The sequence below is a fragment of the Desmodus rotundus genome, chromosome 4, assembly GCF_022682495.2.
Source record: "Desmodus rotundus isolate HL8 chromosome 4, HLdesRot8A.1, whole genome shotgun sequence".
In the NCBI taxonomy this organism is placed as follows: Eukaryota; Metazoa; Chordata; class Mammalia; order Chiroptera; family Phyllostomidae; genus Desmodus; species Desmodus rotundus.
The window spans coordinates 26152708-26179619 of NC_071390.1; the positions used below are offsets into that span (position 1 = coordinate 26152708).

At 46.3% G+C, this 26912-nt stretch overlaps 1 protein-coding gene across 49 annotated transcripts in view; it reads left to right on the plus strand.

Moving 5' to 3' along the window:
- Positions 1 to 10980: 10980 nt before the first annotated feature.
- SORBS1 (sorbin and SH3 domain containing 1) overlaps positions 10981 to 26912 on the plus strand; it is a 221408-nt gene continuing 205476 nt past the window's right edge. For 47 of the 49 annotated variants that reach the window (XM_045197526.2, XM_071221176.1, XM_071221186.1 and 44 more), the window contains exon 1: positions 10981 to 11109. The gene's annotated coding sequence lies outside the window, so the exon portion shown is untranslated. The remainder of the gene's footprint in view (positions 11110 to 26912) is intronic. The other 2 variants (XM_045197527.3, XM_071221170.1) reach the window with 2 other exon arrangements.

The following is a 26912-nucleotide window of genomic DNA, read 5'->3' on the forward strand; positions in this document are numbered from 1 at the left end:
CACGATCCCAGTTATCTAGGGGGTCATCTTTCATCACCTCTGTTTAAGACCTTGTTTCTCAATGAAAGACAAATTTCGCCACATCTCCCTTGATGAGTTTGGTGTCCAGATCTAGCACAGTTCCTGGCTCTCAGTTGTTGATAAATATTTGTTGAATGAACAAATGAGTAGGTAAATGAAATGTCTCTTTCTCCCCATTCCTCATGGTCACCTCCCTAGTTCCAGCCCTTATTGCCTCACACCAGGGCTACAAGAATATACTCTCTACGGTTGTTCTGCCTCTGGTCTTTGCCGTCTGTAGTTCATCCTGCTGCCGCCACCAGACAGGCTGTCCTTCCATGTCACCTCCCTCACACCACTGCCCTGTTTAAAACCTTTGTTGATTTCTCACTGGCTACCAGACAAAATGCAAAATCATGAGCTTAGCTTTCAAGGCCACTGCACACTGGCCCTAGTTAACGTCTCTAGCTTTCTGCCTAAAACTACAGCCACATTCGCAAACCCTCTGGGGTCTTCTCACACACCTGGCACCCAACTCTATGACTATCCTCAGGCCATTGCCTTAGTCTGGACTGATGTTCCCTTTTCTAGCTGCTCTCCAGAGGAGATAATATCTAAGCTAAGACGAGAAGCATGATTAGGAAGAAGCAGAACCATCATTCCTTTCATTACAGATACTTACTGGATTTCCATTCTGCTGAGAACCAGGCCTGGCACAAACGGATCCATTCCTTGCTCTTGAGGAGAGAGTTAACTACTTCGGATTATCCACACGTTCTCCCAGACCCTGGAACAGCCTCCTCTTATCCTGCTTGGTCAGACTGGGCCTTGGGTCTTAGCCTGTACCCTTGGTTTTCTAGCCACCCTTGGGCTGTCATTTATCCCTAATGGTTGCCTTGGAGGTAGCTGACAGGCCAGGCCTATCTGACTTAGCTCCTTACTTGGGCCCCAGTTCCTGCAGGATACCCCCTAGCTGGGATCAGACTTTGTGTTCTAGCCCCTTCCCCACTTCCTTCACCCAAACCGTTAGAGTCAGGCCTCCCAAGGACGCAGTGGCCTCCCAAACAGACTGCGAAGGCCTAACCACCCCAGGCAACGTCATGACACTATGGAAAAGACCCGATTAGAGTGAACAGCTTGAAAATATTATAATGTTTTTTAATAGGTTGTGTAAGTTATAGAACAGCATGTATTACATGGTCTTATTTTTTTTAAAATTCTGCATGGCCCTGACCAGTGTGGCTCAGTTGGTTGGACATCATTTCGCAAAGTGAAAGGTCATTGGTTTGATTCCCAGTCAGGGCACATGCCTGGGTTATGGGTTTGGTCCCCAGGTTGGGATGCCTAAGAGAGGCAACCAATGTTTCTCTCTCACATCAGTGTTTCTCTCCCTCTCTTTCTCCCTCCCTTCCCCTCTCTCTAAAAAATATAATAATAATAATAATAATAATAATAATAATCCTGCATGGAGAGAAATTTGGAAAAATAGAAATAAAGTTTAGTAGAGATGGTTAAAAATTTTTGCTTATCAATGGTTTCTTATTTTTTTCTCAGTGATCAAATTTTGCTAGTAGAATATTTAAGAGAAAATCAAGTGAGTGGCACAAAAAATGATAGGATATTAAAAACATCACTCTATATTTTATGTGTTATAAATGTGAATTAATAACATAATACTTTTGTGATTTTCTGTCTTAGAAAGTTCACCGTTATGTTCCTTGCTAATTATCACCTGTTATACAGGGTGGTTAGAAACACAGAGGTTAGCATTTGTTTATAACACTGAAAGTCCTCACTTCTCACACGTGTAGCTGTCCAGGTCTCTGTGTTACAGCCACAATTTTGTGTTGTTGTTTTTTTTTTTTTAACCAACCCCTGGACACATGAAACCCTGGATGAGGGAGTTCTCCCAGCCTGGCCTACAGAAGCTTAGACCAGAATTGCCACAGAAGCATCAGAACAATAGAATGTGATGTTGTGGATATCCCAGGAGGAAATAACACTAGATTGAAATGCATTTTTGCATCATTGACTTTCCCTGGTGACTGAGCCCTGTTTATCTCATTTGGCAGATCTGCCTCAAAGTGCATGAACTATTTGTGCCTCAGTAGTTTCCAATAGATTGATTTTGCTAAGATTGCAAATTGGCCATCTTGCATTGCAGTCTGCAGAAGCTATCTCTGGTTTAGCCTCAGCGTCCCCGGGCACATGGAAACAACAGCAGCCACTGCAGCCACCACCACTGACAAAAGAGATCGGAGAGCTGTTCTCAGGCCACAAAGACAACGGTGCCTTAAATCTTTTCTGCAACCAGGCAAAAAATATGGACATATAAGAGATCAAACAAGAGTGTTTCTGCTCTCTTTTCTTTCTCTCTCGTGTAGTCTCCTTGGTATGTTCTTCCTCTTTCCCTCAGATCAATCCCTCTCTCTCACCTTAGCCCCCTCTTCAAAAGCAAGAAAAAAATAAAGATAACATTTTTAAAAAGAAAACATAAAGACTAGTTTATAAAACAGTGAATGGTGAACTACTTACAATATAATAATCAGAGAGACAGGCAGATTGTAAAACTAAGCATACAATATGACATAGCTTTTTTTCTTAATATATTTATTGACTATGCTATTACAGTTGTCCCATTTCCCCCCCTCCACTCCATCCTGCCCACCTCCTCCCTCCCACATTCCCCCCCTATAGTTCATGTCCATGGGTCATACGTATAAGTTCTTTGGCTTCTGCATTTCCTATACTATTCTTACCCTCCCCCTGTCTATTTTCTACCTACCATTTATGCTACTTATTCTCTGTAACTTTCCCCCCTCTCTACCCCTCCTACTCCCCTATTGATAACCCTTCATGTGATCTCCATTTCTGTGGTTCTGTTCCTGTTCTAGTTGTTTGCTTAGTTTGCTTTTGTTTTTGTTGTAGGTGTGGTTGTTAATCACTGTGAGTTTGCTGTCATTTTTACTGTTCATATTTTTTATCTTCTTTTTCTTAGATAAATCCCTTTAACATTTCATATACTAAGGCCTTGGTGATGATGAACTCCTTTAACTTGACCTTATCTGAGAAGCACTTTATCTGCCCTTCCATTCTAAATGATAGCTTTGCTGGATACAGTAATCTTGGATATAGGTCCTTGCTTTTCATGACTTTGAATACTTCTTTCCAGCCCCTTCTTGCCTGTAAGGTCTCTTTGGAGAAATCAGCTGACAGTCTTAGGGGAACTCCTTGGTAGGTAACTGTGTCCTTTTCTCTTGCTACTTCTAAGATTCTCTCCTTATCTTTAATCTTGGCTAATGGAATTATGATATGCCTGGGTGTGTTCCTCCTTGGGTCCAACTTCTTGGGACTCTCTGAGCTTCCTGGACTTCCTGGAAGTCTATTTCCTTTGCCAGATTGGGAAAGTTCTCCTTCATTATTTGTTCAAATAAGTTTTCAATTTTTTGTTCTTCCTCTTCTCCTTCTGGCACCCCTATAATTCAGATGTTGGAACGTTTCAAGATGTCCTGGAGGTTCCTAAGCCTCTCCTCATTTTTCCGAGTTCTTGTTTCTTCATTCTTTTCTGGTTGGATGTTTCTTTCTTCCTTCTGGTCCACACTGTTGATGTGAGTCCCAGTTTCCTTCGCATCACTATTGGTTCCCTGTACATTTTCCTTTGTTTCTCCTAGCATAGCCTTCATTTTTTCATCTAATTTGTGACCAAATTCAACCAATTCTGCGAGCATCCTAATTACCAGTGTTTTGAACTGTGCAGCTGATAGGTTGGCTATCTCTTCCTCAGTTGTATTTTTTCTGGAGCTTTGATCTATTCTTTTTTGGGGGCCATTTTTTTTTTTTTTTGTCTTGGTGCGCCTGGTATGTAAAGGGGCAGAGCCTTAGGTGTTCACTGGGGCGGGGTAATGCTAGTCGCTGCACTGTGACTCTGTACGTGGAGGAGGAGCCAAGAGGGAGCAATGGCGCTTGCTCTACTCTCTGCTGAATTTCAGTCACTCCCTCCACTACCCACAATCAAACCTGGCCCCTCTAGTGCTGATACCCAAGTGTGTGGGCTTGTGCACGCTCTAGGCCCCTGTGAGTCTCTCCAACAAACTCTCCTGTGAGGCTGGGAGTTTTTCCTGCTGCCGTCTCAACCCCCACGAGTGTTTTCAATCAGAGGTTTGAGGCTTTATTTCCCCGCGCTGGAGCCCTGGGTTGCGCAGTCTGTTTCGCTCCCCTGCCGTTCCTCCCTGTTTATCTATGCGTGAATGTGGGGCCGTGGGGTCTGCTAGCAGTCGTACTGCCTGCCCCTTTCGTTCCACAATCCACCATGTCTCTGGGTCCAGCCATGTTTCTGGGAGTTCTGTCCGCACCAGCAGCCAGTCTCCGCCCCTCCTACCGGTCTGGATGAATGTTTCTTCTTTATCTCCTTGGTTGTCAGACTTCCATGCGGTTTGATTTTCTGTCAGTTCTGGTTGTTTTTTGTTTTCAAATTGTTGTCCTTTTGGTTGTGCGAGGAGGCACAGTGTGTCTACCTACACCTCCATCTTGGTTGGTTACTTAGCTTTTTAAAAGTATACAGAGGGAAAAAAAGATTAAAAGGAAGAAAGCACGCCAAATGGGAATAGTGGTAGCTTCGGGCCATAGGGATTTAGACGATTTTAACTGGTTCCCCTTTAAACATTTTTGTATTTTCCAAATTTTCTAAAATGATTAGTAGTATACTTATCCTCAGAAAGTTTTTATAAAAATATATAAAGTAATAATACACACATAAATAAATAAAATGGCCTATGCTTTTCATTCAGCAAGGTGTATTGGCCTCTGCCATTAGAAATACTAGAAACCTAACTGAGGCTAGTCTGGCAGTTCCTTGAAAAGTTGAACCTAGAGTTTCACATACCATATGGCTTACAATTCCATTACTAGATACATATGCAAGAGAGTTGAAAACATGTGTCCACATAAAAACTTGTACATGAGCTGTCCTGGCTGGTGTGGCTCAGCGGGTTGGAGTGTCATCTTGTGAACCGAAAGGGTGTGGGTTTAATTCCTGGTTAGGGCACATGCCTGGTTGTGGGTTCTGTCTCCGATTGGGGCACATACAAGATCAATGTTTGTCTCTCTCACATCGATGTTTCTCTCCCTCTCTCACTCCCTCTCTTCCCCTCTCTCTAGCATGTCCTTGGGTTAGGATACAAAAAAAACCAAAAAAACTTGTACATGAATGTTCATAGCATTATTTATAATATCCCCAAAGTGGAATCAGCTGATAACGTGATAAACAAATTGTGATAATATATCCAGTGGAATGTTATTTAGTCCTAAAAAGGAATAAGATATGATGCATACTACATCAAGGATGAACCTTGAAAACAGTGTGCCAAGTAAAAGAAGCTAGACATAAAAGGCCATATGTGGTATGATTCCGCTGATACGAGATGCCCAGGAGAGGCAAATCTATACAGACAGAAAGTATATTAGTGATTGCCAGGCACTGGAGGAAGGAGGAAATGGGGGCTGACTGCTAATAGGTATAGCTTTACTTTTAACAGTGATGAAAACGTTCTGGAATTAGTTTCTGGTGATGGTTGCACAACCTTATGAATATACTAAAAACCACTGGCGTTGGACACTTTAAGAGAGTGAATATTCTGGTATGTGACTTACATCTCAATTTTTTAAAAAGCGTGTGTCTATCACACTGTCTTGTCGTTGCCTATGTACTTACTGGTCTCTCCCACTAGATTGTGGGCATCTTGAGGATAAGGTCCTGTCCTTGTTCTCTGGCTCCCCAGTACCGGGGAGACGACCTGGAACAGACAGACCTATGAAACCGGTTAACTGAATAATTTGAGGGTTGTCTCCCCACAAGCCCAGGGCTCTGCTTCCACCCTATGAACCACCTGGCTGTTCAGAGCCCTAGTCCAGGTGTAGTCTATTCAGTCTGGAACCAAAGAATGGAGCAGCCTATGGTTTGGACACCAACTGGTAGAATCACATTGTTTAACACCATTGAGCCTTGTCCAAGGGTCACAGTGAGTTGAACAAAGGGGCTACCACTGACCCCTCAGGGGTCCTCACTCTCCTCCTGTTGGAGGGTTCACCATGAATGACCTTCCTTCTTTGGAGGTGGTACGGTGGGCTGCAGCAGATTCTGGGAGCCTGATTCTAGCATACTATCTGGTTCTGCTGTATTTCTAATCAAGGTCAAATAAAAGAAGCCCTAGTTCTTTTGGCCTAAGGGGGAAGAGAGGTATCTCTGTCCACTTCTCTCTTCTACAAACTCCAGTTGCCTTCACTCACTTGGCTGTAGGACATGATTCCTTCAGTTCACCTCCTTCTTACAGACAGAACCAGATGAACAGGTTGGCTGCACTAGTACTGTCTGGATCGCCCATTTTAAGAGGGCTCCAACATCCCTGGAAATAGGAGTTTCCTAGGCCTCCTCTCACAGAGAGCCAGGCATGCCTGGAGAATCGCTTGGTTCAGCCAGCTGGGAGAGCAGGCAGTACAATGCCCGAGGAGCACGTCACAGTGACTAGGGACGGTCACTACACCGCTGTTCATGGAAGCAGGTCAAGGTAAGCAATGGCGTAGGAGACAGGGCAAGCTAGTGTGGGGGCAGGACAGACTTGCAGAGCTGCTGGAGAAGGGGCTGTTACCTGATGGGCACTTCTGCCATCTTCCCTCCTGCCCTTTGCCCATGCTATGCAGCAACTCCTCTTGGTAAACGCTGACAAACTGTTATTAACCATCCCAGGGCACCCATGTGACTCAATTTGGCCCTGTGTAATGACTTTCCTCAGTGAACTCTTCCAATCACCTCTGACAAAGCTACCAGCAGCTTCCAGAATGTCAGTTATTCCCTTAACACCATTGTTGTTGATTTTTTTTAACCTTGTTAAGGTTTCATTCTTTAGTGAGGCTAGTTGCCCTATTTCTGAAGTTGTATTTTTTTTTCTTCACACCATTTAATGATTTCTCTTCCTCTCTTGCCATCCACCCCCTTCTCCTTCACCACCCTCTTTTTCTTCCTCTCTCCCTGCTTACTCCTTCTTCCTGGCTTGTATCGCTTACCCTAAAAATGACTTTTTTTTTTTTTCAGGTAAACACCTCAGTAACTAAGTTACTTCAGAGTAGTAAGTCTTCGAAAGTAAACAGCATATTCCAATGCATGAATCCCTGACTCAGCAGCTGCCTTTAGATGCCCCCCCTCCTCTTGTAACCATCCCGAACCCCTGACCTAGGGCAAGCCTTTCTATTAATACAGTAGAGGTGGAGAGAAGTACATTATGTACTTCTCATTTCTCTCAGAGGTCTACCCAGTTCTTATTTAAATGTCTTATTTTGACTATTTAATAGCATAAAACAATCTTGAAGTGAAACCTTACATACTTGGTCAAATACAATGCAATTGTATAGAATTGTGCTTCTGTTATGTACACATGTTTGTATCCAACCTGCATCACAAGTGTTTTTTAGATGGATGAACAGAGGCCTGTGACTGGACTTGGTGGGCTACTGACTGATGCTCATCTTGGCCCTGCCTCCCAAGCAGAGTGAACCCCACAGCTCCTGTCATTTCTACCTGGCCCCATAGACTTCTGACCAACATCCACCCATCTCGCCAAGCTTCCCTAAAGCACCATCCCCAGCATTGACCTCTGGAGAACATAGAATTCTTGATCTGGCGTTCCACGATGTTCAGATCAGTTCTGTGCCCTCAGTAATCTACACAGCATGAGCGCATAGGTTCACTTTTTCCCCTGCTCCCTCTTCTAATTCTCCACACTCATAGACCACTTGTAGGCTGCTTCCTCCTGCATGTTTACGATCCTGGTTTGTATGATGGACTCTCCAGATATTTTTGCTTCTCTCAAACGGCAGAAAGACTGCTGGGAATAAAGAAGAGAAAACAAGGGTTTACTAATAAGATTAAATCACATTTAAGCAGATTTTTAAGAGTATGTAGAGCACACTGCTAAGCACTGTTTGAGGCGAGCAGACACAAGACAGGACCTCATGGAATTTACAGTCTGGTGGGGAGAGAGGATGAGGAATAAGACTACACACATATATATGAATTCCTGCCTAATATGGCAAATTCCATGAGAAAGGAATAAATGAAGTGCTTGTGGGACTGCAAAGCAGGAGAACTCGAATTTCCCTGGGGAACCAGGAATGAACCATTTGATATCAGAGAATGGGATGGAGAGCAGAGAGGCCTGAGCTTTACTCCCGGCTCGGTCACTAGATGCCCTGATAAGAACTTGTGTTTCTCCTCCCCATGACAAGCCCACATAATTTACAGGGTCAGTGCAAAATGAAAATGCGGGGTCCCTTGTTCAAATATGAAGAATTTCAGGATGGCGAGAGCAGAACATGGGACCCTTCCCAGTACAGGTTGCATCTCCATGGAGCTGGGCCACCCTGGGCATCTGCTTTATCAAAGGTTACCTTTGGGACATAGGGAGCCAAGGGTCACCAGTGTCTAGCTTGGGGCCTGCTACTCAGACAAATCAGTGAGTGACTGGAGATAAGAATGAATTGAACAATGACCTCTGGTGATTTCTTGGGTTGCTTTCAGTGTTAAAATGTTATTAGACCTTGATTCTGAATACTTCTTGGAGAAGACATTTGAGATGAGTCTTGAAGGACAGTAGGAATATTCTGTTTTTCCCTCTCCCCTTCCTTCCTGTTCTTCCAGTATTTTTCCATTTAGCTCACAAACTCTAATGATAATGTCCGGCTTTGCAGTGAGAAATGCAACAGCCACACAGACTGGAACCAGCACAGGAGTTCAACATCTGAAGGGTGACGAGAAGACTTCAGCCTCATTTAAGATTCCTTGAGGCAGTTTCTCACTTACAGAGATGGCCTTGCCTGTAGATCAAATGTCCATGGGTAGAGTCTGGTTTTTCATTTTAAAATTATTTTGTTTTAAATACATTTTAAAAAAATAAAATGATTTTGTTTTCTTTTCATTGAACAATTTGATAGACGTTTTTGAAGAAAAACCAGAAAAATATAGATGAGCAAAAAATACTCATGATCTCATTAGAACTACTAGAAATTGTTCTAATAGGATTGCGGTATAAAACTAGCTTTTAACCTATTTTTCCATTCACCAATATATTATGAGCATCTTTATGTGTTAATAAGTGTCACTTTACTCTTTCATTTTGCATGGCTATTGGTATTGTGTCATATGGCTATACTATAATTTTTTTATCCAATCCACTTAATTGAATATTTGAATTGTTTTGATTATTATTATTATTATTTACTATAAATGGTGTTGCCCTGAATTTGCTGGGTAGGCAACTTACTTAGTTTCTCTACCTGTTATTTTCCTCCTGTGTGGACAACCTCAAGATAATTATAATATTCCTCCTGGGCTTGTTGTGGGGTGTCAGTGAGTTAATGCAGGTAAAGCTCTTAGCGCAAGTACAGAATAGCACATAGCAGACTAGACGTGCTCAGTAAAAGCCTTTTTATTCCTTTACAGGTCCAGAAGGAACTGTCTTGCCTAGACTGTGGAGTAAGTTAATAGCAGAGTCTGGGAACCGTGATTCCTAGTGCAGTGTTCTTTGCAAAGCAGCTGGAAGAGGTGTAAGTGGAGAGAGGCCTGGGCTGGGAGTTCCTTAGATTTAGTAGTTTTCTGGTGGTGTCCTGTCTTCTTAGTTGTAGAGTAAGCTCCCAGGTGGCTAGGAGTTTTCTAAAATTTTATTTTTCTTTACACAGAAGAAGATGGCAGATGCTCAGCAAAGGCTTATCACTGTTACCTGACATCTAAGAACATTAGCAGATGGGTTTCCCATCACCCTCTTCAGTCATCAAGGCCTGTCTTTACCGTGCCACACACAGCCTATTAACTGGGAACGTGCTCTGGCTGAAGATTTTTGCCAAGGGCAGCTGCCCAAAGTCAGTTCCGTTCAGCCCAAGGATGACAGGTCCTGCGACCCTGGGCAAGAAGCATTCCCTCTCTGATTCCTTTTCTGTAACACTGAGGGGGTCTGGAGGAGGTCAGGATGGTATCACACAATGGTTAGCTCAGAACTCAATCTGGTCAAGTACTGTTCTCTCCCCTCAAACATTACCCTGTTTTACTTTATCCACTCTACTTTTCACATTGCAGGCGATCTTGGTTATTTATTCACTTATTGATCTGTCTGTCTGCCTCACTAAATAGGAAACTTCATGAGGGGAGGGCCCTTGCCTGCTTGGTTTTTCTTCAGTGACCCAAGGGCCTAACACATGCCTGCCATGCAGCCCCTGAATCAATGTGTTGCATGAATGAACGCTCAGAGCCATTCAAATCATGATTGCAGCGCTTTCCGTGTGACCTTGAGCAAGCCACTTAAACCACACCTCAGTTTTCCTGCTTGGAAAAGTAGGGTTTAATACTAGTGCCTCTGAAGGTTATGAGGATTAAATGAGAAAATATCCAGGAAGCATTAAGCACACTGACTGGCATAGGGTATAATAATGATAGTAGCAAACGTTTATGTAGCGCCACAGCCAGATACTGACCTAAACGCTTTACGTAGGTTAACTATATTAATCTTTACTACATCCTACTATTACACCATTTTGCAGATGAGCAAACTGGGGTGTAGGGGTTAAGTAACATATAGGCTCAAGACACGACCGATGTTATTTTATGTCCAAGGGTCCTTCCCAGCTTCTCGTGGGCGATCCTTCTGAACGGCCAGAGGGCGCGCTGCGCCAACCTCCAGACTAGCCCGCAATTGGCCACCACAGAAAGGGTTACCGGTCCCCCGCGCGCGTTACCGGCCAGGGATCCGCGGGCCCGCGCTCTGCGCTGACAATACCGCGGGGAGGGGCGGCAGGCACTTCCTCACCTCCTATTGGTGCACACGCCCCTTCCTGTCACTGCCCGGCCCGGCACCGCCCCCTGGCACCGCCCGCTGCCAGAGCGCAGCCGGAGTGGACGGTTCCAGATGCATGCTAATGAGGGGGCGGCCGCCGCAGCCCATTGGCCCGCTGCGGAGTGTCGGTGAAGTCAGCGCCGAGTCCCAGAAAAACAGAGCGGGGCCAACTGCAGCGTGTAGTGCGAGTGGGGCAGGACGCGCGCTGCCCGCCGCCCGCCCGGCGACCCGCAAGGTAAGCCCGCGCCAGCCGCCTGCCAGCCCGCTCTCATCCGATCCGCGGCGCCGGCGCCGGGGGCGTGCGCCAGCCTAGACCCCGCGGGCGGCGCCTTTGTTCCACGCTCGCAAGAGGCGCGTTTAAAGGGCCAGCTGTTGGAAGGACTTGGGGACCCCCTCCCCCAGAGCATCCCCTGTAGTCACAGGGAAATCGTGGCCCTCCTCGGCCAACGCTCTTTCCTGCCAGTCTCTCAAGGAAAGTTCCCTAGGGTGCGGGGGTTCTGGGAGATTCCAGGGTTTTTTTTTTTTTTGGTGGGTGGGGGTTACGTGCGATCATGGCCTCTGCCAGGAAAGAACGTCCTCCTGCTTCAGGCTGGCTGCAATATGGGTGGGTGGAGGCTATATCAAAGCCCGGGTGGGTTTGCTGTGTAAAGTGAAACTACCGAAGAGAGGCACCTCTGCTACAGCCAGGGAAGAAGGAAGGGAGCCAGCGCCAGGATGGAGGCATCTCAGGTGTTTTCATTCATCAGCATCCTTCTGGAGGGGAAGGTGGCGGGAGGGGCCAAGGACGAGGGGTCTGGCCTAGGACCCAACAAAACGAGAGAGAGAGAGAGAGAGAGAGAGAGAGAGAGAGAGAGAGAGAGAGAGTCCGTCGGTCCGTCCGAGGACACGGTGCCTGCCCGTCTGCCCGTGATCCTTCATCCTCTAGAGTGACTGGCAGCTCGTCACCGAGATGGACTGAAATCAGCTCCCTTTTCCGAATTACCCGGACATCCCCGGCTCTCCCCTCGCTGCTTTCAGACGAGGCTTCCTTTATAAGCGGTAGCCCCATTCAAGATAGAGGCGGAAAGAGGCTTGAAGTCATTATGTTCCTTGCATGGGGGAATGTGCTGTCGAATTCTTCATCCCCCAGCATCCGCTGTCGTAAGATGGCTTTGAAATTCACCAGTGCATGCTTTCTTAAGGCAGACAGAATTTATTACGCTATTACATTGCTACGTAAAAGCAGAAGGGATCCATCCCACTGAGAGTGGCTCCTTTTATCCAGACCCTGGGTTTTCCTAGCGTGTTCTGGCGGAGCCTTTGGATTTTTGTTTTAAATTGAGCGCTGAGATGCTCCTGTTGTCAGAGAGCCGACCTGCTGAAATTGGCCGAATTGATTTCATTGTCAATAGGAGGGAGGTTCATTTACAGACATCATGGAACTAAACGGCATGCCAGGCATCCGACATCGCCCCTATTTGTGCCCTTTTTCCTCTCATAAGTGAAGGCCAGGGATGGCTTGTCTGTATCTACTCCCCTCTTTGGTTTTTGAGCTCCTGTAGATCCAATTTTATGTTTTTGGCTTGGTGATGATCAAGGAGAAGGGGGTTAATTAAGAGGGATGAGCCCCACATAGGGACAGCAACCTTAAAGACAGAAAACACGTACTGGACATTTGGGGACTCTAGATCTAGAGCCTTGAAGAGACATAGGTGAGATAGATGGCTATCTATGAAGTGAGGGGGGTGTGTGTGTTGGCTGTGAGGTGTGTTTTGGCTATGAGGCAGGGGTGGAGGAGGAGGATGCTGCCAGCAAATTTCTGCCCCACCCTCTTGATGCTACCTTAAATAGGTCCTTGCCAGCCAAACTCCAGGGGTGTCTCAGACTCCTGCTGTTGGCCAGAGGGGTCCACAGGGAAGGCGGTTGGTCTGTTAGTACCTTTGCCCTGGACACTGGTAGAATTGATGGTTAGTGAAAGGTTAGTTCTGCAGGGGTTGCTGAGAGCTCATTTCTCAGCTGGAGGGCCCTGAGTTGAATTATCTCTGGTGACTCCCCGCAGAGTATTAGCAACTGAAAAGAAATACTTTCTACCCTACAAGGTGAAGAGCAGGGAGGGTATTGTCATCTTCCATTGGATACCTACTAGCTGTTGGCTTTCTCCTCCTCTTAACTGCTTTGAAAAATTCTAGTTGGAGAGTTGCTGTGAACTTTTCAGAAGGGATTAGGAGTATTGGGGGTGGAGTAGGCCTTCTGGGAAAGGACAAACAGAAAAATGCTCCTTACTGGCAGGACAAAGAACTGTTCAGCTCTCCCCTCTTTTCCCCTCTCCAAAATAGAGTTCAATGTAGGTAACAGAGTCTGGGATTTTCTTTGCAAAGAATGAATAGGCAGGGTTCAGGAAAGCAAGCTTTTACTAGGCAGCATTAGCAAATCAGCTGGTCATCTAGATTTAGTTCTGGACCTTTCCCTGGACATGGAAATGGATTTGCTGTAGAGGGCACTCATTGGTAATTTAGGATTAATTATTTCTCTATGAAAAAGGAGATGGGTGGTCTCAGAAAGCTTTGGTGGAGGAGTTCTGGACCAGAGGCAGGACAGTTGGCCTTAATCCTGGCCACCAAACTGCTTTGGGCTTTGGGCTAATAGCGGCTTCCGTTCTCTGGACCTTCGTAAAGAGGAGGGCTTTGGACCAGACTGTTTTCTGGGGTTCCTGTTAGCATTACTGTTCTTAGAATCAAAAGTACAGTTTATGGTGTCATTTGTAGATTCTTTTCTGTTTGCTAAACTGATGTTAAATCCACAATTGCTGAATTACATGAAAGAAGCATTGTGAGACTCAGAGTTCTGTTGGATTCAGACTTATCTTTTTCTTGATTAGTGTGATTCTTGAGGTTTTACTGTAGGTAAATAATTCAGAGCTAGAGCTGCCCAGAGTGAGAGGCACAGACCTTCAGAGTGGGTAGTTGGCTGGGCAGATAGGGGGAGGGGAGGATGATAGAATGCTGGGGGAAGGGAATTGCTATCATTCATTCTCTCTTTCTGTGTATGCTTAACTCATGGTTAACTCATGGTCATACAGGTGACTGTTTAGATATTTAGAACCTGAGAATTGGAAGAGACCTCTGTGATTGCCAGGTTCATCCTCCTTCCCTGAGTAATTTGATGAGTTGTGAGGTTTGCTGATTTGTCTGAGGTCATGCAGCTAGCAAAATACAGAGCTGGCGTGGAATCCCAGATGGGTAGAGATTCTAGGTTTTGTATTCTAGATGTGTCTTTAAAGCTCCCTCCTCCTCCAACAGAAATAATTCTAAGATGGAGTAAAGTGAAGACATAGGGGCTGAGGAAGGGAGAGACTGGAGGTTGGAGAAACAGCCTGGGGAGGAGGTTGGGGGCAGGTCACGTGGGGAAGGAGAAAACACAGACACCAAGCTTGGAGGAGAAAGGTTGGAGCTGGAAGGTGGGAGGCTCTGTCAGCTGTGAAATAGCAGATTTCTGCATCCCTTAGAGTGACATTAAGTGTGGAGAGGCTTGGCCTACACAAGGGTGAGCATGGGTAAACTCAGAATCCAGCCTGGGCCTGGGACTAACTTTGAGTCTCCTTGGGATCTGTCCTTTGACCCTCAGATTGCAGTGTGGAGGTTGCTTTTTTCCAGGGCCAGCTGAGGCCTTTGGATCCACTGGGGCACGCAGAACTTGAACATGTGGGAAGTCAGGTGTACTGGTGGTGATGCTAGAGAATGCTGAGGTTGGACCCAGTTCTGCTGAAGACCCAGTTTTCTTTATTTAATGCAGACACTGAAAAAAGTTTTCCATGGAATTTCTTTTTGACTCAAGCAGCATTTTCTCCTCTGACTTTCCTTGCACTTTGTGTGAGGTGGTGTTTCCTGTACTCTTTTTCAGAGGAGATACTTGGAGATGACTGACCTGCGGGATTGTAGCTCCTCTGGGGGAGCTTCTGGCCTGTGATCTGAGCTCAGTTTCAGAATGTTTCAACAAGCGATTAAAGAGTGGTTTACCAGATCAGTAACCATTCAAAGGCATAATAGGTGATAATACTTTGAAGTCTATAGCCCAAGCCAACAGCTGGCCATGTACAGTAAAATTTACTTGGCTAACTCTGCAGGCCTAGAAGAGTTGCTGTGGATTTTAGTGGTTCCTTCTTTTTGCGGAGGGTTAGGCATGCATGTCTGTCCCCTTACCTCATTGTCTTCCCATCCTTTTCCCACATCTTCCTCTTCTGAACATTTCTTTTTCTCTCCTATTGTGTCTTTCTCCTTGCCCTCCTCCCCATCCTTTCTTTACTGCCAACGATGTAGCTTTGTAGTGTATTTTAATAAATTTATTGTCATTAAAATTTCATGTTCTCTGTTCTTAATTTGAAATCAGCTGAGTTCAGTCTTTTTGAATGTGTGTACATGTGTCTTACACACAAAACCAACAAACCAAACCCAATTAAATTGCTTTTTACTTCTGTGTGGTCTTCCATTGATCCCCTATCCTCCCTCTTCTATGGTCAGTAGTGGCTCTTTTTAGAAAAAAAAAACTCCCAGCTCACTGTCATGTGGCTATTGTTTTTATAACAAACCAGCTATAACAATGGGAAAAGTTTCCACCCTTGTATTGTGAATACAAGGGACACCCTCTCCCAAGAGAGGTGCCCTATTTCTTGACTTCCTGCCCTGGAAAGCGCACCTGCAGTGTATTCTCTGACAGAGGTCTGCCCTGTAAGGGGTCAGGGGTCGTGATGGTGGCACAGGGGATCTTGTTGCGGATTCTGGTAATGTGTGGAGTAGGGGAGGAGTGCTCTTCAGGCCTTGAGAGTATCTCTGTGAATACTTCAGTCGTTCCCTCTGAAAAATTCAGTGTGATGGTTTTTCTTTGTTTTCCCAGGTGGAAATCACCCTCCCACCAGGAGCAGGACTGAGTCCCCTTTGGAAAAGAATGGGTTGCTTCTCATCTTTCTGATGAGTGTTGGTTAGGAACCAAAGGGTGTCTTCGTGGTGACCCAGGGAGGGTAGGCCACCACCGGCAGGTTGGTAGTGTAAAGTCCTGGATGCTTTGATGGATACATGCTATAGCCCTTTGAACCTTTCTTCTGACTGATTAATGACAGAGAGGACTGAGTTGTGGTGCTCATGGTCCTCGGGAAGGTTAGTGTGTAAAGTGGGCTTCTTAAGCAAGACGTCCCCTTGAGTCTCCCATTTTTATGTTAAAAATTCCCATGAGTTTTGTGTTCTATAATATAGGCTGGTTTTAGTATAAAAGCATTTAAACGCTTTATCGTTGAGTACAATTGATGGTCCAGGAAAATGTGTTTCTCTTGGGCCTTCACCTGCCCATGTGCCCCCTAAAGATGCACAGCAGGTCCGTCCTGTAGCCGGAGAAGCCAGCAGTGGGGCAGGTGCCATGTCGGGTGGTGTTGAGGACCTGCTCCAGCCTTTTCCACTGGCGCTGGCAGACCCACTGAGGTCCCAGTCCTTCAGAATTCTTCCCCGTCCCCAAAGACCAGGCTCTCCCCCACGCCAGGACTTGTCCCCTCACCAGAAGATCTTATTCGCCCTTATCTGGAAGACTCCTCCTTCTCTTTTCAGGCTCCCCTCACGTGTAAAAGAGGCTATTTTTCCTGTGTTTGCTTTTTAGCAATAGCTGGCTTCCTGTCGGGCTTCTCCACCAGATTGTGAGATCTGGCAAGGGAGAATCTGTGTCTCATCTTTTTTAAAATACAATTTTAATTTGTATCAAAGTCATATATATACATATGAAGTTTTAAAAGTCAAATACCGCTGTCCTCCTCCTCGTCCTGGTGATCCACTTCCCAGAGTTAGTCACTGAACACAATTTTCTGTTACTGAGTTAACAAATTACCGCCACTGTAGTGGCTTAAAACAACAGATATTTATATTACAGTTCTGTAAGTTAATAGTCTGAAAAGGGTCTCACTGGGTTAAAATCCAGGTGGTAGCCGGGCTGCATCCTCTTTTGGGAAGAATCTTTCTTCCAGCTCTAGAGGTCACCTGCATTCCTTGGCTCATGGCCTTCTTCTTCCGCCTTCAAAGCCAGCGATGGCCAGATGAGCCTCCCATTGCATCACTCTGTCCTTCTAACACAGTCACATCTTCCTCTGACTCCGTTCTTCTGCCCTCTTTCACTTTTAAGGACCCTTGTGATTATTTCAGGCTTACCTGGATAATCTAGGATACTTTCCCTGTTTTAAATCAGTTGATTAGCAGCTTTAATTCCTTTTGCAATCTTGATTGCCCTTTGCCATGTAACACATTTATGGGTTCAGAGATTAGGATATGGACATATTTGAGGGGCCATTGTGCCTACCACGGTCACTTGCAGTGCTCCGAGTCATTTCTCCTTATATTACTATCATATCTATAAGTTACCTGCTTACAAGACTGGTTCTCAGTGGTTCATTTTAGGTGTTATTTCTTCGTGTCCTCCTATGGATTAGAGGAACCCTTATTCCTCTCTTATCACCTCCCTTCTCCACATCCTCCCCTTCCTTCCTGTCACCCTATCACAGTTTCTGGTTACATCGATATTCAGTGCTTACATTATTTTGATTGTGTAAATTGTGTTCGTGGCCTTAGCCATATAATGATATTTTCTCTCTTGTACATTTTTTCTTCAAGTTAGTAATTACTTTTTTCTGCTTATTTAGTTTTCTATGTACATACTACAAATTCCCAGAATTTCTGATAACGTTTTAAACCATTTCTGTTTTATAACATATGTTTCTTTTAATTTTATTAAGTATTTTTTGCCTTAGAGACCTTGCTGCCAGAGGCCTCCATTCCTCTCTTCTATTCTGGGCCCACTGACTTCTGGGCCTGGGGATTCCCTTGTCTTTTTCTGGGTTGCAACCTGTTTCCTCTTTCTTGATTCATTCCTCCAGGAGTTTCGGAGGGGGTCTGTGGAAGCTGATCACTTTGAACTTGCAAGTCTAAAAGCATCTTATTCTACACTCACACTCAGTTTGTGATTTGATTTGTCTAGAACTTTAGGGTGAAAGCCTTTTTCCCTAGAATTTTGAAAGCATTGCTGTACTGTCTTCTAGCATCCAATAGTGATGTCAAAAATTTGGATGCCATTCTTGATCATTTATGAGTAGCCTGCTTTTTTCTTGCTGAAAGTTAGGATCTTCTCTTTCTCTGTATTTGGAGTTTTCTTGCTTTAAAAATTATTGTGCTGCATCCTTATCATGCTCTTTTGAACTGAAGATTTACATCCTTCAATTTTTGGAAATTCTCTTATGTTTCCTTTGACAATTTCCTTTTCTCCATTTTCTGTGTTTGTCTCTGGAACTCATATGAGTTGGATGTTGGATTTACTGGTTCAAGTTTGTAATTTTAAAATCTCTCTTTTTTTTGTCTTCCCTTTATTTTTTGTTTTACTTTTAGAATGATATCTCCTCCAGCTTTATTCTTGTTTTGAATTTTTAAAATTTATGCTTTCATGGCTTTGCATGAAACCTACTTGCATGGTTTATTTTCTAGAACTCCCTGTTCTCCAAGTGCTCACTTTTCTGTCTTTTTTCTTTTTTAAATACATCCTGTTCTTATGTCATGGGTGCAATCAGTTCACTTCTAATAGGTTTTTGTTTGTTTTTTGGCATTTTTCTGCTGTTCCCCACATTGTCTTTGTTCCCTCCAAGTCCCTTTTTCTGCTTATTTTGGTTACTGGATTTCCCAGTGGAGCCATCCCGCCATGTCTGCTGATCACCGAGTTGTCCATTTGTATTTTAAGAGTGGACGCCAGAATGCTGATAGGGCATCTGTGTGACAAGGAAGTGGTTGTTATTTCATTGTAGGGTGACCCAGCACAGAGTCCCCCTCTTTTTCCCACTGAGGGCACTTAGATGCCAGTGTCTAGAGGCCCTTTCTCTGCGGATGTTGGGTTTTCCTGGAGTTTGCCTGGGGTTGGAATAGGCTGGTCGTTCCCCCTTCAGCGTGTAGACTTTCACTCAACCCATCTATTTTCTGAAAGTTGCCTCCTTCTCTCCTTACCTCCCTCAGCTGTGTGTCCCTCCCTCAACTGTGTCTGAATTTAGAGTGTCTAGTGTAATTTGCCTAAACAGTGAACTGCCACCTTCTGCTGGCCAAGGAAGGGGAGTCACCAGACTGAGCAGCTTGCGGAGTGACTCTGGGATCTGATTGCTCTTTGCACCAACTTTTAGCAGGCTGTCCTCTATTTAGACCCCCTCCTGCTTTTCACAGTCCTGGTGCCTCCAATTCCTGTGCCTTCTCCTGTTTCTGTGGCATAGGTTGCCACTCGTTGAACAGTTTCCTCCCGCTTGCACTTAGCAGAGCAGATGAAACAGAAACCCAAATCAGCTACTGCATGGTGGTCAGCTCTCTGTCTTCCAGAGTTCTGTTGACACACCTTGTGTGCCGTTGTCTCCATTTAAAAAAAAAAAAAAATCCCTTTCAGTGAGGTTCTAGGAGAGAGCGGAGATAAATACGGCTGTCAGCTCTCTGATTTGACCAGAAGTTTGTTTCATCTCTTTATTCAAGCCTTAACTGGTGCCTAATATATAGTATATTCCCAAGAAATGTACGTTGAGTGATTGAATGCATGTTTTTAGATGGTATGCATAGGGTTAGTCATCAAATTTCAAGAGTCCCAAATACACAATCCTAGAGAAATAAATGCATGGTTTAGTCTGAGATAGACATAATGACAGGCAGATCTGGCCACTCTCCCCACGCTGTCCAGTGAGAAGCATCAGGAGACAGCATACAGGGGTGGGCAGAAGTAGGTTTACAGTTTGTAAGGAAAAAGACATGCAGGTTATGATTATTACAGCAGCTTTATCAGCTCAAAAGAATGTCACAATGCCACTGTAAACCTACTCTTGCCCACCCCTGGATAGATTGTTGAGCTGGTGAGTGACGAGGCCCAGGTGCTATCTCCAGCCCCGTCACTAACTACTTGGGTCACCTTGAGAAGTCATTTAACCTGTCTAGGTCTTGGTTTCTTCAGCCTTAAAATGAGCTGTCAGTCAAGATTTGATTCAGTTTACTACACTGAGTATGTACCACATGCAAAGTATGGTGCATACAATTGTTACAGCTCTTGTCGCTGAATTGATTGCGTTTGGCTTGTCTCTTTCTCCTGATTGTGGTTCGGTGCTTTGCACAGAAGGAAGGACTTTGCAAATTTGACCTCTTACTCTTTCTACACTGTGGGCTTCTTTTGAGGACCATACGGAAGTCATCTTTGTATTTCCTGTGTTTGCTATAGTTCTTAGTGCATAGGAGGTGTATGGTAAATTTAGGTTTTTCCACTTGGAAATGTGGAAATATGCAAGTTGCTCTGCAAGAATCCCAGACCCTACTAGAAGAACAAGGCCTTGCTATTTGCTCGTTCAGCTGCCCTCTCCCTGGCTCACCTATGGAGCCCGGGGACTCTAATGTGTTGATCTCAAAGTCAGCAGACATAGGAATTCTAGACCACAGCTCTGACTGTGGACGATTATTTCCCCCAGACAGATCATAGTTATGTATTTAATCAGCCTCACACTGCTATGAGTTAAGATCAGATTCATCTTAACTAAGAAAATGAATTACAGATATAATTTTGTGTTTATAGAGTTTAAAAATGTTTAAGTGCTTTTTCATAACTTATTTTGGTTTTCCAAAACCTGTGAGCTAATGTGCTAGGACCACTAAGTAGACAGCTAAGGGGTTGATGCTGGGCTCTGGGAGTGCAGTGAGGACCAAAGAGAAATGGCACCTGCCATCCTGGAATTTAGAGACTAGAGCTGAGTTTTCCAATATGGTAGCCACTAGCCATGTATGGCTCTTTCAGTTTAAATTAATTAAAATGAAATACAATTTAAGATTCAGTTTCTCAGTCACGGTAGGCACGTTTCTAGTGCTCAGTAGCCGCGTGAGACTGGCGGCTGCCATGTGCATAGCACAGACAGCACGTCTCCATCGCCGCGGGAAGCCCTCTCGGGCTACACTGGACTACAGAGCTAGGAAACTGCTTCTACACCAGGCATCTGTGGTTAGCTTTGTTTCACAGCTGAGGCAACTGAGGCAGAGAAAAGCCATTTGTTTGAGGCCGTGGGGCCGGATGAGCCTGAGCTGGGAACAGATCTCTTGTCTTGCAGTTTGGCTCTCCTGCACCGAAAGTGAGTTCAGGGCATGCGGTGACTAAGAGTGTGGTCTCTGCACTCAGGCTGCCTGGGTTCACCTCCTGACTCTGTGGCTTCCTGGGACAGTTACTGCTCTGTGCCTCAGTTGCCTTGCCTGTCAAAGGGAGAAAATAATAGTACCGACCTCACAGGATTGTGGGGAGGATCAGATAATCCAATAGTGCAAGTCTTTAGAACTGTGCCTGACACAGTAATCACTCCACGTTGCTGGTCGCTATGTTGAGAATGAGAAGTTATTGGTAGAGGCTAGGAGGCATTTTCAAACAGGAGACTGGAATGGGAGAAGAACCTTGGCAGGAGAGGCTGTGTTTATAGAACTAACCTGGAGAAGGACACAGAACTGAATGTTTCTAAGCCAGGGGCTGCTTTGGTCACGTGAGCTGAGGTAAAAATGCCAGCATGTTCCCGAGGCCTCTGAATTCCCTGTACTCTGAACAAGGATCCTTTTGATCTTTCCTTCTTCCTGGTCTGTCTCTGCCCGCAGCCCTTTCTTCTGTCCCCAAACATCCCTTTTCCCATCTCTGCACCTCCCCCTTGGAGGGGTGGGATACAGACATTTACCATCACGCCCGTGGAGCAGAGGGATTTGCCAAAGGAGGGCAGAAGAGAGAAGGGGCAGAAGCCCAGGCAATCTGAGCAGTTGGACCCTGGCCCTTCCTTTGAGGTTTCTATCATGTGGTGATTTGCATTCCCATCACTCATTCTTGCAAGCAGGTCCATGTCATGTCGCAGGGTGTCCTCAGGTGCCCCCTTTTGCTGGATGAAGAGAAGGAGAGCTCTGATGTTAGCCCCAGGGATGGGAGGGCACCCCATTGGATAGGTGACTCCCTGTGTATATGTGGATCTTTAGTTTAAGAAGTGCTCGGTAGCCACAGTTTCATTTCGCTCATTAAACAGCTGTGGTGAACAATGGAGACATGGGTACTGCCCTTGTGGAGTTGATTTCTTCATTAACACCGAGAGGGCTAGGCTCTTATCTTCTCCAGCAGGCATTCAACTGTTTGTTCCAGGTTTTGAAGTAGGAAGGTTTTAGTATGACAAAGTGGGTGTCAGGGGTGGGGCAGTGAGGGTGCTAGATGGGATAACCCATGGGCATCTCGCCTCACCCAAGTGCGGCACACGGGGCAGAGAGCACAGAGAGGCCGGTGATGGACCCAGGAGTGACCTGGGAGGAGACTTTACCTGACAACCTGGATTGTCAGTGTGGCATAAAAATATAGCCTGAGTACCAATACCCAGCGGTCAAGAGTATTGAGTACTTGTACCTTAACCTATAACTGGCTCGGCCAACCTCATTTCCCATTTGGGCCTTTCCATCATGGGTGATGTTTGAGCTCATAGCAGCTATAACAGGAATGGGTGCTTAGATCCCAAAATTGCCCTCCTGCCTGATTGTCAATGAGAAAACTCATTACTCATTTATATAATGCCTTATGCATCGATTATTAACATCAGCCTGCAGGCTGACCTTTGAGCTTAGTTTCCCAGGATGAAGGGTCACTAGCACATACCTTGTGAAATCCAAACAGTTTCTCCTCTTGCCTGGAATTTGCAAGGAACCTGGTGTCTGTGCACATAAGCAGTTTCCTTGACCAACAGGTGAATAGATAATATATTGGCAGATTGCTTCTCTACTTAGTGTTTGTCTTGAGTTGGGGCAGACCTAGTGCTGGGTGATTATGGCCAGGCATTGTAGCTGCTTATAACAAAAAGACAGGGGGGAGTGGAAACATTTGTGTGGTGTGCTGATGTTAGATGGCTGTAACATACATACACCGCTGACTATTGGGTGCTTGGGCCTCTCTTTGTAGACAGTGCACACGGAGGCAGGTGATAAGAGACTGGGCAGGATCAGGAAGCCAAGGATGAGGTAAGAGAGGCCGGAACTGGAACTGGGAGATCTGAGCCGCTGCCCCAGTGGCCCGGGCAGTGGGCTTGAGAGCAGGCCAAGGATCTAGACAGAGAAGGCAAGGCTAAAGCAGAAACTGGGCTGCTGTTAGCAGGACAAAATGAGTAAGGCTTGGAGAAAGCAAAATCCCACCAGGGACAGAAGATAGAGTAGCTGGAGAAAGCCAAGATTTAGCAGTGCTGGGGACCTAAGTAGGTTTGGTGGTGGTTGCTAAAAACCAGGCTGCCAGGCCATGAGCCTTGGGCCAAGGCAGCCTCAGGCCTTTGAGGACTATTTTGTTTACTTTGTGGGGCCTTTATGCTGGACGCAGTACATTAGTGAGCCAGCACCAGCAGGTGTGAGGGGGCGAGGCCCCCCAGGAGCTGGGAAATGTTAGTCATGCCTGCGCACTGATAGAAGATACAGCTCCTCTTTAAGACAGCTGCTGCAGGAGGAGCCCCGCTGCCCGCCAGCCTGCATCACAATCTATGGTCCTGCCTTTGTCTTTAATTATTTAAGTCATGGGCTATTTAAACACTCACCTGAAGCATCATTGTAAATAATTTTCCCTCCCTGGAGTCAGAGAAGCTCCCATAGAAAGGAGTTTCGTGGCTGTGGTTCTAGAGTCCCCTGGTTGCTCCCTTAAGGACCCTGGGCAACCAGCAAATCCAGAGGATGCCCTTGGCAACGGGTGTGCACCTCCAGACTGTCTTTCAGATTGGCATTTTCTTTTGTGTGAATCCTTAATTCAGGGAGTATAGGGTATTCCCTTCCATCATTGTAGGCAATGCAGAAGCTGTGCTGTTAGGTGATGTAAAATATTTAACATACTCTTTAAAAAATTAAACTGCCCAGGAGGCTTTGATGGGTGGTGCCCATGGCAACATGAATGGTTTTCAGGAGTGTCTTCATGGGGCTTTTGGGCTCCTCAGAAGGGGTGGGAGGCCTGTCTCTGGGCGGACTGGGCAGTGGTGGGGCTGAGTGACCCCTTCAGAGGTACGAAGCTGGAGGTGGTCTTGATAAGTAGAGAGGAGTAAGTGAGAGGAGGAGAATGCACCTTCTTTGGTGGCTTGTTCATTCATTTCATTTTATCGGCCTCTGTCAGTCCTGGCACTTACGCCTCTCTGTCCAGCCTCGGGACTTCTGCTGGTGCAGTGTCCGTAGCCTGGAGTGCGCTTTCCCCCGCTCACCTAGTTAGTGCTGCTCACCCTTCAGAGTTCACCTGCAGCAGCAGAGAAGGGAGCCTTCTCTGGCTCTCCGGAGCCAGGTAAGCCCATGTGGGTGAGGCTCATGATTTGGTGGCTCTGGACACAGCATTCTGCATAGCGTCCCTCGCAGCTACTTTGTCACACGTGTTTAGAAAATCATCGTTTGCCCATCCAACCCCACCTCTGTAGGATCCGTAATGGCAGTGGCCAGGGCTGTTTCTCGTCACCATTCTACCCTCAGAGCCCAGCACGTGCCTGGCCCATGGTAGCTAGTCTCTGTCTGTGGAGTGAGTTAGTTCATTTACTAAGTTCTGCGTTCTGTTTGGGGAATACGAAGACACTAAAACTCCCTGCTGTCCTCACGTTGTTTCTAACCTAGAGCATCAGGTGAGCCTAAGTCACCCATGGAGAGCAGGAAGAAAACATTATCAGTTCAAGTTCTATTTATTCTTTAATTCAAATATAGAACACCGTAGCTTCCCTATTTATAACACGGATTTATAATTGACTGGTAAGTGAGCATGCTCAACGCTATTTTACTAATAGGAGGTTGTGATCAAAAAGTTTGGTGACCGTGGTCTGAAGAGGGAGGTCGGCACATGAGAGGGTTTTAATGCCAAGTGTGATAAGCAGTAAGTTAGGGCAAGTACAGGGTGCAGTGGGGGCCACATAGGAGGGGAGCTGGAACTGGACCCGAGGAGGGCATTCCTGGCAGAGGGCAGAGGGCCCAGCACAAGCAAAGGCAGGGTGGCATGAGAAGGTTTAGTGCATTGGGAGAAGGGCGTATAGTTTAATAAGGCTGGAGGAGAAGGCAGGAGGAGCGCCTGCTCGAAGCCCCTTCTGGTGTTGGGAGGGACTGAGCACTGGGAATGCCCAGATGGGTGAGCCTGGGCCCTGGTCCGCAGGATGGACATAGGCTAGTAGGGGACAGAGACTTGTGCCCACGTGCTTAGGACAGTGACAGCACAGTACACACCTGGAATTCAGAAGAGGGTGGATATTTTGGTTAGCAGGGATCAGGCCTGTCATGCTTTTAAAATCTGCCATGCCCAAGGTCACATAGCCCCCTCTCTTCACTGCAGAAGAGGAAAGGGAGAGGCCTGGGGTCTGACTTTATGCCTCTTTCAGGCCCATCTCAGGGTTCGGCTGCTTCATAAAGTTCTTCATCTGCTCCCACCCGGTGAGACTTCTTCCTCAGTGGCAGTTAGACCCCCCATGGACTCTACTTTCTGGGTTACGGAATTGTATGTGAGCAAGGAAAGCGAGTATGGTGTAGGTTAATGTGCATATTGGGCATATTTCCTTACCTGTGTGATCATAGACATGCCTTTCTTTTCTTTTTTGTTTTTAAGTCCCAGGGCTTGAAGTAATTATGTAATTAGAACCCACATAGAGTATGGCTAGATAAGATGTAATTAAAGAGGAAAGCCTAATTTTGGAAGAATGATAAGAGGTCATTTGACTCAGTCTGGGCCCAAATCCAATCTGGGAAGAACAGTAAGAGGTCATTTGGATGTACGGAGCTTGAGGCCACCCAGAAGCCCAGGCTGGCCAGAGAACTGGACAGATTCTGTTTCAGTTCCCTGTGAAAGCGATTCATTGAGCATTTATTGGTACAGGGTACTGTGGGAAGCCCAGCCAGGAGTAAAGAAAAGGGCTGGATCTCAGGGAGGACACGGGGGGACATTGGCTTGAGGACAAGTAGGAGGTCCCCAGGTGGAGAGGTGAAGACTTCAAGGGTGGGTTGGGGAAAGATTCACAGAGTAGGTGACCTTTAACAAGTGCATTGAATGGTAAGGAGGGTTTCAAGAGCAAGGACGAGAACTTTCTAGCATGCTAGAGGCACTCAGATAATATTTGTGGAATGAACACAAGGCTGAGTTTGGAGATGGAAGGAACACGGCCAAGTTGTTGAGTGGCCACTGCAGTTTGGTGAGGGGGCAGGGCTCGCACGCTCTGGTGGTGCAGCAACAGGAGAGGCCAGGAGGGCACCAGGCTTAGGCCCGCCACTGTGCAGTGGGACTGCGTGAGAGGAGTCAGATTGCTGTGGGCTGTGGAGGTCAGGGGAGCCGTCCTTGCAGAGGGGGCCTTGGACAGAGCCTGGAAGGACAGTAGGATAGGGAAGAGGGGAGAAGGTAAGGCTTGCCAGAGGACGGGAGTGATATGGGCAAAGGTTAGAGAGGGAGCTTAGAGGAGGTCATCTGGGAGAGAGGGTGAGGGAGCCCACAGGGGAGCAGGATGAGACCAGTGGGCTCATTCCCGGGGGCTGGGTGTGTTTTATCCAGTGGGACTGCAGAGCCCCAGGTTGTTGGACGGGAGAACAGCGCGATATAGGCATGTGGAAGGAAGAGGACTCTGGCCCTCGTGGCCAGAATGGGCTTCTGAGGAGTTCAGCCTGGGCTCCTTGTCCTGAGCTGATGGGGACCAGGGAGTGGTGGGACCATCTGCATTTTTTTTTATCACTGAAGGGTTACTGGTCTTGCTGGTAGGAGGAGGAGGGAAATGAGGTGAGGGAGGAGGTGGAAGTGACTGCAAGCTTCCTAGCTTGAAAGAATGGTGACATCTGAGACAGGAGGGGACCAGCAGGTGGGAAAGACGGTGTTGGCAGAGGCTTGGGGTGTCTAGAGCCCAGAGACTCCTGTTCCACCCCAGTCTTGCCTCTGAACTAGCTGGGAGACCTTGGGCCAATTTTTTATCAGCAGGCCTCTCTGCCTTACCGTTCAAGCTCACCTCCCACAGTGGAGTCGTTCCAGTCCTAGGGCTCGGCCAAGGGGAAGGGTCTGGGCTGCAGA